Consider the following 14024-nt stretch of genomic DNA (forward strand, 5'->3'; position numbering starts at 1 on the left):
GAGGGTGTGCCCTTGAGCAGATGACTAAGTCTGTTAGATCTGATGATAAGATTTCTGCTCCTTTTTCAACTCTAACATCTGGGAGTCACTGAATATTCAGATATCACACTCGGCATCTTCCTCTTTCAAACTCAGCGGCAGTGGAGCCCATCTCAGCGTCTTCCACAGAACCACAAAGCCCCGACATTAACCCTTCCACACATCCAAACAGTACATCTGTTGAGGTAGAAAGAGCAGGAAGGGAGTGCTGGCTCCCAGCAGGTGAGGTGAGGTCCGGGTGTGGCTGGAACTGAGGTCGCAGCTCGAGTCTGCAGAAGGTCTTGTGTCTGGAAGCGTCCTGATGAAATTGACATTTGGTTCCCTGTGAGCTAAACATCTTATTGGAGATGATCCCAAATGCCACCTCCCTCTTGCCACTCTGGGCCGAAGCCTAACTCGGATGACTGATGGGATTGTGTTGCCCATGGAAGGGCACAGGGAGAGGGCACCTTCCTTCCACCTTGTCACACCTCAAAATGCCCTCTGGCTGTCACCAAGTGGTCCTCAGAGCTGAAAGGACAGCAGTCTAGGAGATGTGAGTTTGATTTAACATGGAACGTTCATTCTCCAATAAGGACGTTTGGGAACTCGGCAGTGAACTGCTATCTGGGATACAGACCGTGACAAAGCAAGGAAATTTGGAGACTCAGAAACCGTCCAACCCGGACCCCCACAGAGCCCCTGGGGATGGCCTCTGTCTGCAGTTGAAACGGGTGTGGACCAAGCTTTCAGAGTTAAGGGTCTTTGGGCAAACGAGCCCACGGGGCGCAGACCAGAGCACAGCAAGATGAATCAGGAGGTCCCACTTTGTGGTTTAAAGTTATTTGCCACTGACAAGAGCCGAAGCTGGAGTCAGGGAGCCTTAGTCATCCAAAACTTGGGTCCTTGGGGTCCTCCTGGGACAGTTAGAAGGCTGGTCACTGATATGCCCTTCCTTCTAATATCACATTTTTCTTCACAAGATTACGTGCTCTTAGACATCACCCTTACGGTCAAAGACATGTCACCATGACAGAACTATCGGCCTGCCCCAAATAAGATTACGTAAGCATCATTATGTGATTGACACAGCGCCGTCATTTATGGGAAGGATCCATTATCTACCTGAATTGAGGAATGGCCACATTTCTATTTGCTATGGTGTATTATTAAAAAAATACTCATAAAACTTCAATATTCAGTTCATATTTTGGTATGAGGACACACATCTTGGACACATCACAAAGGACGAGAAAGAAATAAATAGTTGTACTTATTCTGTAGTGACCTGAATTTAGCATCAGATGTAAAAATCATGACATGAAATTTTGGTAGAGAGATAAAAGTCGGACCACATGCCGAATGGTATTAGTGGCAGATGTGATCTTCAGAGGGGTGATGGCATTTCCTCCAAATGGGGAGATGTGCTCCTCCGACTTGGATGTCAGCATGATTAACAATGAAAGTATGCTTTGTTCCCCTGCCTTCACATGGTCTCAATATTGGCGGTTATCATTTACTTGTATTTTTAAAATCAAACATTATCCTGCCCCACGTACAGATGCTGCCTCAGTGCTGTTGAGAGCTCGACCATACAGACAGCCGTTCATAACTCTCCAGATCTACGTGCTAAAAATAAGTGCCCTGCGGTATATGCTTTTCCTTTGACTTAACCCAATTATGTACATATACTTACATACATTCCTATGTATACATAAATAACTGATGTCCTCTGCTGGCCCCTCTGGTTTTCAGCCCTGGGACGATTTTTCTTAGTGCCAACAGCCCCTGCACATAGCTGTCTGCCCCCAGACACCCATTAATTGATTGCAAACACAACTTTATTGCAAAATGACTGTAGCTTTATTAAGCAACTGGATTTACAGGCAATAACATAATCAATATAACATTAATATAGCACATAATTAAATAAGATTTCCACAAGGTCCTGCCTGTATCCCGAAATATAAGGAGGTTAATTGTTTTCACCGATGGCATTAACCAGAGGGATCTGAAACCAAACTTGGAAGAACAGAGTCCCCAGTTGTGCTTATTTTTGAAGCATTTCATCTGCTACAAAGAGGGAACGAACCCAAAACGCACAGGAATGCTGTATCTCCGTGAATTCCCGCAAGACCCCCTCCCAGGCCCTGGGGAACGGTACTCTCTCGCCGGTTAATGCTCTCTTGATGGACTAAGACGAGAAAGGCAAGTAACAAATTACATTTAATGTGTGTTTCCTGTCCCCAGAGCAGAAACAAGGCCAACCACCACAGGCTCTTGGAAAGTTACCATAGAATGTACCACATCTGCTGAAAACGGTAGGACTCAGTCATCCTGGAAGGAAATCAGCCAGCACGGTCCCCCGAACCCTGTGCTGGTATTTAAAACGCAGGGACACCCCCAGCATGCTTCTGCCACGGGCCCAGAAAGCCAAATACTAGGGGGAGGACACCATGAAGTGGGTGCGCTGTGCATGCACGGCCTGTGGACCGTTCTAAAGATAAACGCTGTGATGAGGAAACGTCCTCGGGAAGGAGGTCCTTAACTCACCAACAGCACACACCTCTCCGCGAGCTCAACCTCCTAGCCCCCGGGCACCAGCGGGAACCGCCCGCCTCAGGGTCTCCTTTCAGTACCTTGCAACTGGCTGCTGGAACGTTCCAATCCCCTTCCTGGCCACCGACCCCACCACCACCACCACCAAAATTAAGTGTTATTTAAGTGAAGTGGCTGAAGTCGCGGTAGCTCTTGAACATCCTTCTTAAGCCGTTCGGCACAACGTACAACTCGATGTGATGAGGGGCGTAGAGGCATCATCGTCAGGGTCCACTTCTTATGGGGAGGGGTCGCTCTGCAGGGAGGCCCCCTCCCCTGAGAAGGTCTCAGTCCAGAGAAAGCGAGGCTGCTGAAGGCCAGGCACAGGCTTCTCTTGCAGGAGGCAGCACATGGGACCCATGTAGATAGGAAACCTGGGATCGATCCAGAAACCAAGTCATTGCTCTTAGCTGGTGAATTTCAGCAGGTTCCGGTAACTTCTCTTTGAGTGAGAACCTCCTAGAGTCTCCTAGAGCCACTCCCATGCAAAGAGCACCAAGACCGTGTTGCCTGGATCCCTGGTGATGGTTGTAACAGCAGCCTGAGGCCGGGCCAGGAGGCGGGGTGGGGAGGCCGGGAGCCCAGACAAGCAGCCGTGCTGGCACCCTCCCAGCTGCAGCAAGGACCACCGGCCTGGCTATTCCAGAGTTCCGAGACAGAAGCCGAACCTGGGGTGAGCGTGCGAAGCCCTGTGGCCTGCACCCAGGTCCCCATGGCCCCTGCTCTCTGCCTCTGCATTCCCTCCTGCTTCTTCCCCTCTCAGCATCCTCCAGGACAAGGCTCAGGGTGGGCTCACACTGGCCACCCTGGTCCCCACACTGGAATCTCCTTCCTTCTCTCCGTCCACTTGTGGGTCCTTAGAAAGTTCCCTTCACCTTGTGGGACCCATTCTTCTACCTGTAAATGGAGGTTTTTTGTGCCTGATAGAGTCCATGAGTCTATGAATATGGGACAAAGCAAGCTGGGGATGTGAAACGCTCTCCAGGTAAACACAGCTCCGCCCCAGCTGATCGAGGTCAAGGAAGAGTTTCTGGGTTTCAGTGACTGTGCTGTTGGCAAGGCTGACCCTTCTCTCCTAATCTGCACCTTCCCCATGCCACCCCTCCACATGGGCACACACATACACACACACACACACAGGCACACACACACACACACGACATGCACACTTCATTTCCTGAGCTATAAACACCTAAAATTGAGGTACAGTTTAGAAAGGTTGCTGGATCCCTCACATCACAGACTGTAAGTTACAGTCATGGGGGCGGGTCTCAATCTCCAGGGTGGGCTGTGCCATCACCTCCCCGTCCTGGGAACGGAGGGACTCATGCCTCCAGCCTTTCTGCACCCCTCTGGCCCCGTTATGCCTTGAAAACAGTTGGCGGCCCTTCAGGGATGCCCTTCCTGGTGTGTAAGAGCCCCCGGAAGTTTGGGGAGACAGAAAGACGGGGAGTGGGGAGCATGGAGGAGGAGGACAGGAGTTTTGCTCTTGGCGGGAGGCAGCCAGGAGATCCAGAGGACGGACTGCACCCAAATTCTTTAGAACCACAGACACCCTGGTTTACGCAGAACACAAATGGCCGTATTCATGGAAAACCAGTGTATGCTTCCCACCGTCAGAGTGTGGGAAATGACATGCCAGCTTGTCCTATTTGGGCATAAAAAGACATTAAGAAAAAATAGCATCGCCTCCTGATGACAGAAAAATGACAACCAGATTCTAAAATACATTGGCTTTGGGATGGAGCGGCTCCGTCCCCAGGGGTGAGAGGAGCATCTGGGGGGTGACAGAGGTCCATGACGGAACGGGGAAGTTCTACCAGACGGCAGCACACCTCATGCAACAATTTCCAAAAGAGGGGCTCCCACAGCCCTAAAACCTCAGAGAGGCAGCCGCACAGCTGGCGGGTGGTCGGGAGGCAGGGAAGGAGCCTGGAAGCTTCTCCTGTTCTAGACTGTTCCCGCAGGCCAGGCATGGTGAGAACCCCGGGCTTCTGGGGCGATTCCTTACCCCAGTCCCCGGGCCCCTAAAATTAAGCAAAGAGTAAATCCCCCCTCACTGCATTGTCAGGGGATTAAATCTGTTACCACACGTAAACTACAAACAGCGCCTGGCAGCCAGCAATTGTTCACTAAATGTCAGGAATTACGATTATCCTAATTCAGGCCCAAGATGACAATGCATCCGTGAGTTCTCATTTCAAACCCACCTCGTTCTCTCACTCTGCCTACGTATGTGCATGCGGTTTATACACAGATGGGAGGGCACCCTGAAGGCAGCAAGCAGCTCCTCAAGGCTGCGTGATGGGGAGACAGGTTCTAACTACCCCTAACATGAGTTGCTTTGACCAGCACATGTGGCCACAGCACCGATTCCTTGCTCACCAAAATGAAAGTTACGTCGACAAAACTCCATCCACCAGTGGACCGTCCAGAGAGCATCTTCCTGTACCTGAACCACGCAGGACGGTCACCCCTAAGGGGTCAGCAGTGACAGCAGGCTGCCCTGATGTTTCCTCACTTCTCCTTCCAAGACGACATGTTCCTAACATGGTAAAGGCATTGCTTTGAGTCAGATACTCCCTGAGACATAGGAGCTGAAGACCTGAAGTGACCTACAGAGTGAGGGGCAAGGTGGTCGTGTAACTCTGGGAAGACAGACCCTTCTGCTGTCAGAGGGAAGAGACGCTGCAGGATGGTTTTTAAAGCCCCAGAGGGATGCCTGCACATCAAAAGCTATTCAAAATGAGCAGTTGACTCTGATCATTGTAAATAGATCAGAAACATGTGTATTGAATCCACCCCCTTAAAATTATGGCTGGGTGTTCCCAAATGCACAACATTTGAACACCTCAAACTTTCTAAAACTATTTGGGGTTCAAAGTAAGCTTTCTAAGGAAAACCAAAGCCACATGTCTTCTGATCCATATATACTTAGCTTATCAAAATGATGTTTGTTTTTTAACAGATATTTGATGTCTGGGGAAGTTTGGGGTCTTTCTTATGGTTTAATTTTTTTTTTTTTTCCTTCTTAGAAATGGGAAGTGATTGCCAAGAGAAAATAACTTTACTCCTTAAAGATGAGGCTGGCTTCAAACTTGGCTAAGAAATTCTTTCCTATCTTTATTTTTAAGTGTGGGCGAAGAGGGGAGGGAAAGCAAGGAGGCAAGTAGGTGCTGGGGATTCAAGGCTCTTTCCCTGGAAGCGGTCCTGCACTTGGCTTCCTGGCCCTGAGGGTGGAGGCCAGCTGTGGGCAGCACCCAGCTCTCCCATGGAACTCAGATGGTGCCGCCCGCAGTGCTTCATCACTCCTGGAACCAGAGGGGCTTCCAACAACAGCTTATCCTTAGCCTGGCTGTTCATCGGAGGAAAAGCTCTCACGCCTGCATCCTTTCAGCTACGTCCGGAGCAAGTGTCATCCACTTTTTGACTCTCAACTGCGTGAAGAGTAAAAAGAGAAAACACCGTGCACACGTAAAGGTTAATGACGTGCATGGAGAATCGGCGACCCTGGAACGGAGGGGAGATCCTCGGGGTGAGGGTCAGGAGATGCTGCTGCCATTGCATGACGAATACGGGACCCACCATACACTTAAGTTCCCGCCATTAAAGGGGGACGGACAACATTGTATCATTTCCTTGTTGACTGTGGGGAGTTGACAAATGGCCCTGCCGGCCACGGATGCAGCAGGATGTCGGGGAAGATCTGCTGTCCCCGTGCAGCTTGGCACAGCCACAGACTGGTGCTTGTAGTGACTGGTGCGGCCCCCCAGGGCCTGTGCAGAGGCAGAGCTCACACCACACGACGGCCTGGGGGTCCCAGCCCTCCAGAGAGCATGGACGACTCTCACCGCCAAAGATGAATTTGTTTGGTTCTGCAGTGCTTAGAACCTTCCAGTCCCACACTCAGCTCGAGGGTTAATGAACCAGGAAGGGTGACACTCAAGCCCCTTGTCGGCTGATTCCTTAACAGGAAGGAATTCAATGCATCCTGGGATCCACGGGGTGTTTCTCCAAGTGTGGGCTCCACCTGGGCTTCAGAATGACTCTGATTTAAAATGCAGAAGACCCGGTCCCCCATGCCTGCTGAAATGGGAATGGGGAAAGGGCTGCTGGGGAACATGCATTTTGAACACGTTTCCCTAAGGGTCCTGCTGCGCCATTCTCCGTAGGAACGGGGTGAGAGGTACCTGGGAAAGAGGATGGAGGAGGGTAGGTTACCCAGCAGGAGACACGCGGTTCTGGATCTTCATCTCTCCTTATTTGTCTCTCAGCCTCTCTCTCTGTCTCTGCCTGTCTGTCTCTCTCACACACACACCCCCACACCCCACCCTGGGCACCTTCTCTTGATCCCCCACTGCCTCTGCTCCCCGAGTTCACCCAGCAGATCGCCGCACAGCCGCCGGGGCTTTATCTGGAAACCAGGAGGTGATGCCCCGCAGGCCTCGCCCCCTGTGTTCTCGTGCAGGACAAGCAAGGGATCCACGTGCCTCTCCTTCAGGGAGCCCACACCTACCTATAACATTTGCTGACGATGAGACCATTGTAAATCAGCGGGATGTGGAATTCCAAGAGTGACCACTAGAATCCTCCCACGGACAGGACCCTGCAAACCCCAGCTGAGAGGTTCTAGTGGTCATGATTCTTGCTGCCTCTGCAGGAGCACCTGCTGCATCCACAGGAGCCCAGATCAATCTGTCCTTCTGTATACGAAATGCACTTATTTTCCTGCCCAGTTCTCAATGCCTCGTGATCTTTATCATGACATCACATTCAGCATTCATTTCTGCTTTTGCTCTCACATAAATAAGGTGCAGTCTGCTTAGTTAGCTGAGGTTACATTGACCGACTCCGTCCCAATACGGTGCCGAGCACGAAAACCAGAGTCCTGACCTCAAACAGCCTCAACAAGGACGGATAGGAAAACGAAGCTCATGGAACTCTTCTAGAAAAATCAAAGGGATGTGAGGAACTACACTTCCACCCTAGCCGTGGTGATCCATAGAGACTCGCCAGCAACGGACAGTCCAATGCCAAGAATAAAACATGCAAGTGACAAATTCTAATTCGGGGACAAATTAGCATAACAATATCTTGAAAATGTTCTAAGTTGGAGGACTCATTTGCAACTTCATCAGAATGTAGGGGGATCTAGTGGTCTGATGAAAACATATTTATTTATACCTGAGCCCAGGGAGCAGCGCAGAGAGCGTATGAGAAAGATTTGTCCACGTGGCTTAGTCACACGTGAAGTGCACACACATACAAAAGCGGAGCACACACGAGGCCGACCCACCCAGAGCCACCTGAGGCCCCTTCAGGGTGGAGCCAGGATGAGCAGCCCAGGCTCTCCCTGGCACCATTGTAACAGCGTCAAACCATGGACCTCAAACAGGGGCCCTGGTGTCAGGCTCGGGGCAGGGGATCAGCCACTCCATTAGGGCTTATGTTATTGTAAGATCTTTCAGCCAGAAACCAGCTGACATTCCAGCCACATGTCTGCCCAGAGATGGTTCCACTTAGGAGCAATACATACATCCATTCATATATAATCAAAAAAAAAAAAAAAAAAAAACTGTGAAAGAGAACAGGAAGGGAAACAATCTTACTAGAAACTTGAACTTTCCCTGCACATCTTCCCCTGAAACCCCATGTTTTCAATTATGCCATACTGAATCTATATTGATGCTAATATGTTTGCATTGCTGGCTTTCATTTTATTTTTTTTTACAACTCACCACAGGACAGCAAAGTCAAAAATATACCATTCTGATCAACAGGACACATCTGCGGTGAATCCACACAGAAGCAATTAATTTCCTGGTGGTATTTTTACACTGGGGGCCCGATGCAGGTCCCCATTATACAAACAAAAACTCCAGACAGCTCCTGCTGCCTGATAAAACATAAATCAGATTGCAGAGGGCTGTTTGGCCCAGGACTGCTACAGGCTATGACTTGTAATGAGGCATCCCGACACCAATTATGAAGCTTATTAAAGACAATTGTCCAACTTGTTCTAAGTGTAACCTATAATCATTCTAAAGAAGGCAGACCCCCGGAAGCAGCGGCCGGCCGCCCCCTCGCTCTGCAGCGTGGACTGCACGGCATAGCCGGGGTTCGGATCGAATCACGGAAGCGGTAGGACTGTGTCTGGCAAATTGGTCAGGATAAATGTGTTGGAAGGGCAGGTGAAAATCACAACTGCTCAGCGGTAATTCACCCACCAGCGCCCCCCTGCCCTCAAACACCTGCCAGGGAAGGGTCCAGAGACCCTCCAAAGCAAACATCACCAGCACAGTATTTTACTACTACTTATTCTGAATCTTCTCTAAGGTTGCAAAAGCAATATTTCAATGTACTCTTTCAGGAGGGGAAGGGAGAAAAAAAAAAAAAAAGATTAATAAAGATGTTAGGAGGATGAACTGCTGTGAGATTTGGTTAATTATTCCCCACAGGACTGCCCCAGCAATCTGCTGACATTTAGCCCCGACCTTGCAAATCCTCAGTAAATATTAATATATCAACTCAAACAGGGACCGTGGTTTTCTTGGTTCACGGAGCTCGGAGAGATTTGCCACAGTGGGGAAAAATAATGTGCAGAACTGAGGAGACGCGCTGCTTTGATTCCACCTTCTGCTACGCACATGAGCCGGGAACGTCAACAAAATGGCAATGCTGTTCCTTCGCCACAGCCGTACAGTGACACTTCAGATGCCTTTGCTTCCCTTTGTACGGCCTGCTGGAATAATCCCAAAACCACAGTGGCAAGAGATTAGAAAGGAGGGAGAGGAGACTCGGGCAGAGGAGAAATCGCAGTTGATTATCTGCAAGGCTGGAAATTTTAATAATGTGGAGGCCCGCCCTCTACTCCGATCCACTTCTCCAGAACCGTGGGCCCCGGACAAGGGCGGGGGAAAGCACCCCCCCCAGGCTCTGGGACTCAGCCTCCCCCTCCCCCATTGCCGCCTGCTGCCCTCCTGGATCCAGGTCCACACAATCCCAGAAGCATATATCCCAGCATGGAAATGGCTGGTTTTGACTGAGGGTTTGCCAAAGGAGAGGAAAAAAAAAAAAAAAAAAAAATGGGGGTTGCTTTTTAAATTTTGCCCTACCTGTGCTAGCGGTGGTGGTATTTTTGGAGGTTTTCTTTTCCACGCCTCAAATTCAGATAGCTGTTATTGACACATCCTCTCATAAATATTGTGAAATTCCTAACGGTTGGATGTTTGCTGAGGGCCCAGGAGGCCTTCAAAGTTCCTGGGTGTAAGAAAGGGGCTTCCTGGGCCACATTTGGCTATCAGATGCACTGTGCCGCAGAGTTAATGCGTGATTAATTTTATTCATAAAAATGTTAATCACTTCATTGTGAGATCTTTTTAACATTCACCGCAGCCAGCACCTTTTTAATTTCTCTTTCCCACCGTCTCGCAGATGTATTTAATATTTTCAGGCATTGCCGCAGCTACCCGAGGACCCGGCAATTAACCATACGTTTAAAATTCAGTAACAAGCAAAGCTACAGCAGCGACAAACAAGCAAACGGGAAAAGACACAGGGAGGAGAGACTGCAAGTGGCCAGCCCGCATGGCTCCCTCCGTCTGCAGTCGCCCCCTGACCTTCCCCGCCCTCCGGGCCTCCCTCCCCGGAGTGCCTGAGCTCCGACGCCGCGGAGGAACCCGGACAGCATCTTCCCCGCTCGAAAGGGCAGTTTCAAGTAGAAGGAATTAAGAAAAAAAAATGCCCTTCGGTTTCAAGGATGTAAACCGTCTCGGAGTTATTGCCACCACTGCGCTCTGCTCCCCGAGCCCGGGACCCCGCGGACTGCGGACAGACAATGGGGACGGTGGGGCGGGAGTAGGTGGGTGCGCCGGCCCCCTGGTGCAGCCGGGCCATTGTGTCCCCGCATTCCGCCAGTGCTCAGTCCGCTGGGTAAATGGATTAAGGGATCAGAGACACCCGCGGCGCCTGCAGAAACCGAACAGCGGCCCGCAGGAAGAGCTGCACTTGCGCCCAACCCGGGCCGGCGGGCATGCTGGAGGGGGCGGGTAGGGCGTCCACCAGGCCTGAGCACCCCGAGGGCCCTCCCAGAGCCCCCGCTGTGCTGCCCGCTCCCCTGGTGGGCTCAGGGCCACCGCCTTCTCTGACCTCCCACTGAAGACAGTTCCAGAATTTCCGACCACCCCAGGGGCCTCCCCAACCTGTGCTACCCGGGTGACTTGCATGGGCCCTGGGCCTTCTCCTCCACTGAAAACAAATGATAAGAAAGAAATGTTAAGGCTGCGTGATACAAAGATGAATGGATATATTGATAGTATCTATTGACACGTTTTCCTCCACCTAAAAGAAACTTTTCTTTTCATCTGAAAAGAAATTAAATATTTTCATGAGCCTCTAAAAGCACTGTGGCCCCAGGCCCTGTGGTCCCTGTGCCACCGGGTCCCCTCTGTCCCCCCTGTGCTGCCCCAAGAGGGCCCATTTTCAGATGTCTGTACTGGGAGGGAGGGGTATGCATCCAGCTGCAGTAGCTGGGGCACAAAGGCAGCCAGCAGGCCCCGTGGGATGACCTTCTGAGGCCTCTCAGCTCGGAGCTATAATTAGGGCCACTGGCTCAGAGGGGCGCTGGGGCAGACCTGCAGGCTCTCTGGCCCCAGCAGAGCTGAGAGGGGACGGCTGCGGAGTTTTTTGCTTGGAGAGACCAGTCACCCCATGCCCCTGGGTGGGCAGGCGCAGCCCAGGAAACCTTTCCTGGGGGCCCTGCTCGTCACTATTCCTAGAGTGCACCCCTCTACCTCCTTGTTCTACCTCCGGGCCCACCCAACCCTGGATTCACCACCCCAGGGCCAGCCCTCCCCCGCTGACCCCCCCACCTGGAGCTGCATCCCCCATTTGAGGCCAGAGAGATGAGACAGGAAGCTCCCCAGGGCCAGGCAAGTCGAGGGGCCACGAGGCACAGGGCGCGCGCTCAGTATCAGGGCCCCAAAGCTTCCTCTCTCCGGCCGCTGGGAGGAGGCCTGAGTGCCTGCCTGACTGACTCATGCCCCAGTGCTGGGCCCTGCAATGCGGCCCGGGCAGCCCAGGCGGGGAGCAGAGACCGCCGGAGGCTGGGCAGGCTTCCCAAGCCCCTACGGCCTGTGTACCCCAAACCTGTGCCAAGCCACCCCCCACCAGCAACCCTCTCTGGGCTTAGCTTCCTTCCCTCCTTTCTGACCTCCAACTTGAATGCCCCAGGGGCAAAATCCCATTCCCACTGGCACACTTCCCGCACCACTTTCAGGACAGTGCTCTGGGCTCCAATCTCCCCATAAACCCCAGCAGCCACCCGGCAGCCTCAGCCCCAGCCTGACCCTGCCTCGGCCACCTGGCAACCCCGGGCCTGCCGGCACCATCAGGAAACCCCAGGGCCGGAGGGCCAGAAAGAGTCCTCGGCTTAGGAGAGGGGTTCGGGCAGAGGGGCCAGGGCCCTGCCAAGGCCTCCACTACAGGGAAGAGGACCAGCGCCCAGCCTAGGGCGTCACCTCCACGGGTGTGCGCCCACCCTGACCTCTCTCTCTCCTTTCCCCCTCTCCCTCTTCTCTGGCTTCCTAGCTCCCAGGCAGTCCCATCTACAAGGACGACTGAAACTTTATAGGGCATGATTCATCGGGTGGCAGCCCTTCGGAGTCACGGCGAGTATTACATTAATCAGTGTCAGGCCACTAAAACCAAGATATGAATATGAATTCTCCATATTGCAGGCGAGATAAATGGGCTGGTGATTATAATTGATCGGGGGAGGGAGGGAAGGAGGGTGGGAGCAGTGAGATATCAGAGACCAGCGGGTCACCGATTGGGATGGGGCCTGCACCCACCCCCCATGTGCTCAGACCAGCAATGTCTGAGGGGAGATGCTGGTCTAGGAAAACCACACCTGGATCATCTCCCCATCACCTCTGCCAGCCTGAGCTGGAGCAGAGAGGAGGTCTCCAAATCGGGTTTCCTCTTTACCCTCTCCCCAAAAATAAGACCTAATAAAGACAGAAGCCTGCTGTCCCGGACACGGGGTACCCTTTCTATGGGAACCTGGTCCCTGAGGAGGAGGGAGGCCAAGTTGCCAGCATTAATCCAGTGGACATCCCTCACCCTTACCCACTTTCAGGTTTAGTCTCCTCCTGACAGGACTACTGCCACCCTCTGAAAATGTGCTGGGTACCGGTAGGGGAAGGTGGGAGAGAGCACCTCTGTTCACACAGAAAGTTCCAGAACTTCCACTTTGGCTTTAAAGAGAAGGGGGTTTCTATGTGCACTCCCAGATATTTCAGGTGTTGAAACACTGGGCTCATCAGGACCTCCCTGTGGGTATCGCACACCCCTAGGCGTGCACACCCTTAGGTGGCTGCAGTGGGTGGCAAAGATGTAAACAAACAGCACACAAAGGGCACAAACGCTTTTCAATGCTCAATTAAAAATTCATGTCTAGCTCTTCAATGGAGGAAAATTATTCTGAGGCTGGCAATCTGATTTCTTTGCAGTAAAGCTTTGGTCCCCAGGAGGGGGGCACGGACCCTTCACGACTTCTAGGCCACAGGGTTCTGAGGCCTCAGACCCCCCCTGGTGGCTCAGCCACCTGGGCGGCAGCATCCAGGGGTCCCAAACGTATTGGATAGAAAGAAATAATGGAAATATGGGTTGAAAGCAGAAACACCTGCATGGACCATCCTATCTGATTCTGGGGTTTAGGGGTAAAGACAGTGGAACTGGGCCAGGGGCAGAGGACGCCGTAGCCCACCTGAATCCCACCTGCTGCTTCCTGCAGTAGCTCAGAAGGGGTTTCCCCGCACGTTTTGGTCGCCGGAACAGCTTGTCTGTGGGCCAAGAAGGCACTTCCTCATCAGAGGAGCAGGGCACTGCTCCTCTAAGATCTGGCGGTGCGTACTCTCCCAAGAACACAGGAGTCGTCGGGTCCCAGAGGTCAGGGTGGGACCCAAGGTTCTGTTCCAGAGCTCTGGAATGGAATGGGGAGCGGAGGGCCGCACTGTCCCCTGCAGTCCTAGCCTCGAGGACAGGCCAGGAGCTCCTCTCTGAATCGGCAAGGGTCCCTGGGGACAACGCGAACACGCGGAGTGGAGCCTGGTCCTAGCCCTTCTCCCCAAATGCCAGCAGCCTACACAGTAGGCCCAGCAACACACACTCCCGATTTCAAACAAGTGGGTGGCACTCTAGAACACAGAGGAAGCCCCTCCAACATAATTCGAGGCTCGCGTCCACAGCACCCCCAAAGCCAAGGGCCCCCATATTTGGGGCCCTACCCCAGGAGCGAGATTGACGCCTCCACCAGGGCCCTATTCCGCTTGCGGCCCATAGAGGGCGCCTCGAGCTCGTCCGTTCGGACTGGAAGCGGCTCCCCCGCGGCCGCCGCCCGCCAGCCG

The sequence above is a fragment of the Neophocaena asiaeorientalis genome, unplaced genomic scaffold (genome assembly GCF_003031525.2).
Source record: "Neophocaena asiaeorientalis asiaeorientalis breed wild unplaced genomic scaffold, Neophocaena_asiaeorientalis_V1.1 scaffold104, whole genome shotgun sequence".
In the NCBI taxonomy this organism is placed as follows: domain Eukaryota; kingdom Metazoa; phylum Chordata; class Mammalia; order Artiodactyla; family Phocoenidae; genus Neophocaena; species Neophocaena asiaeorientalis.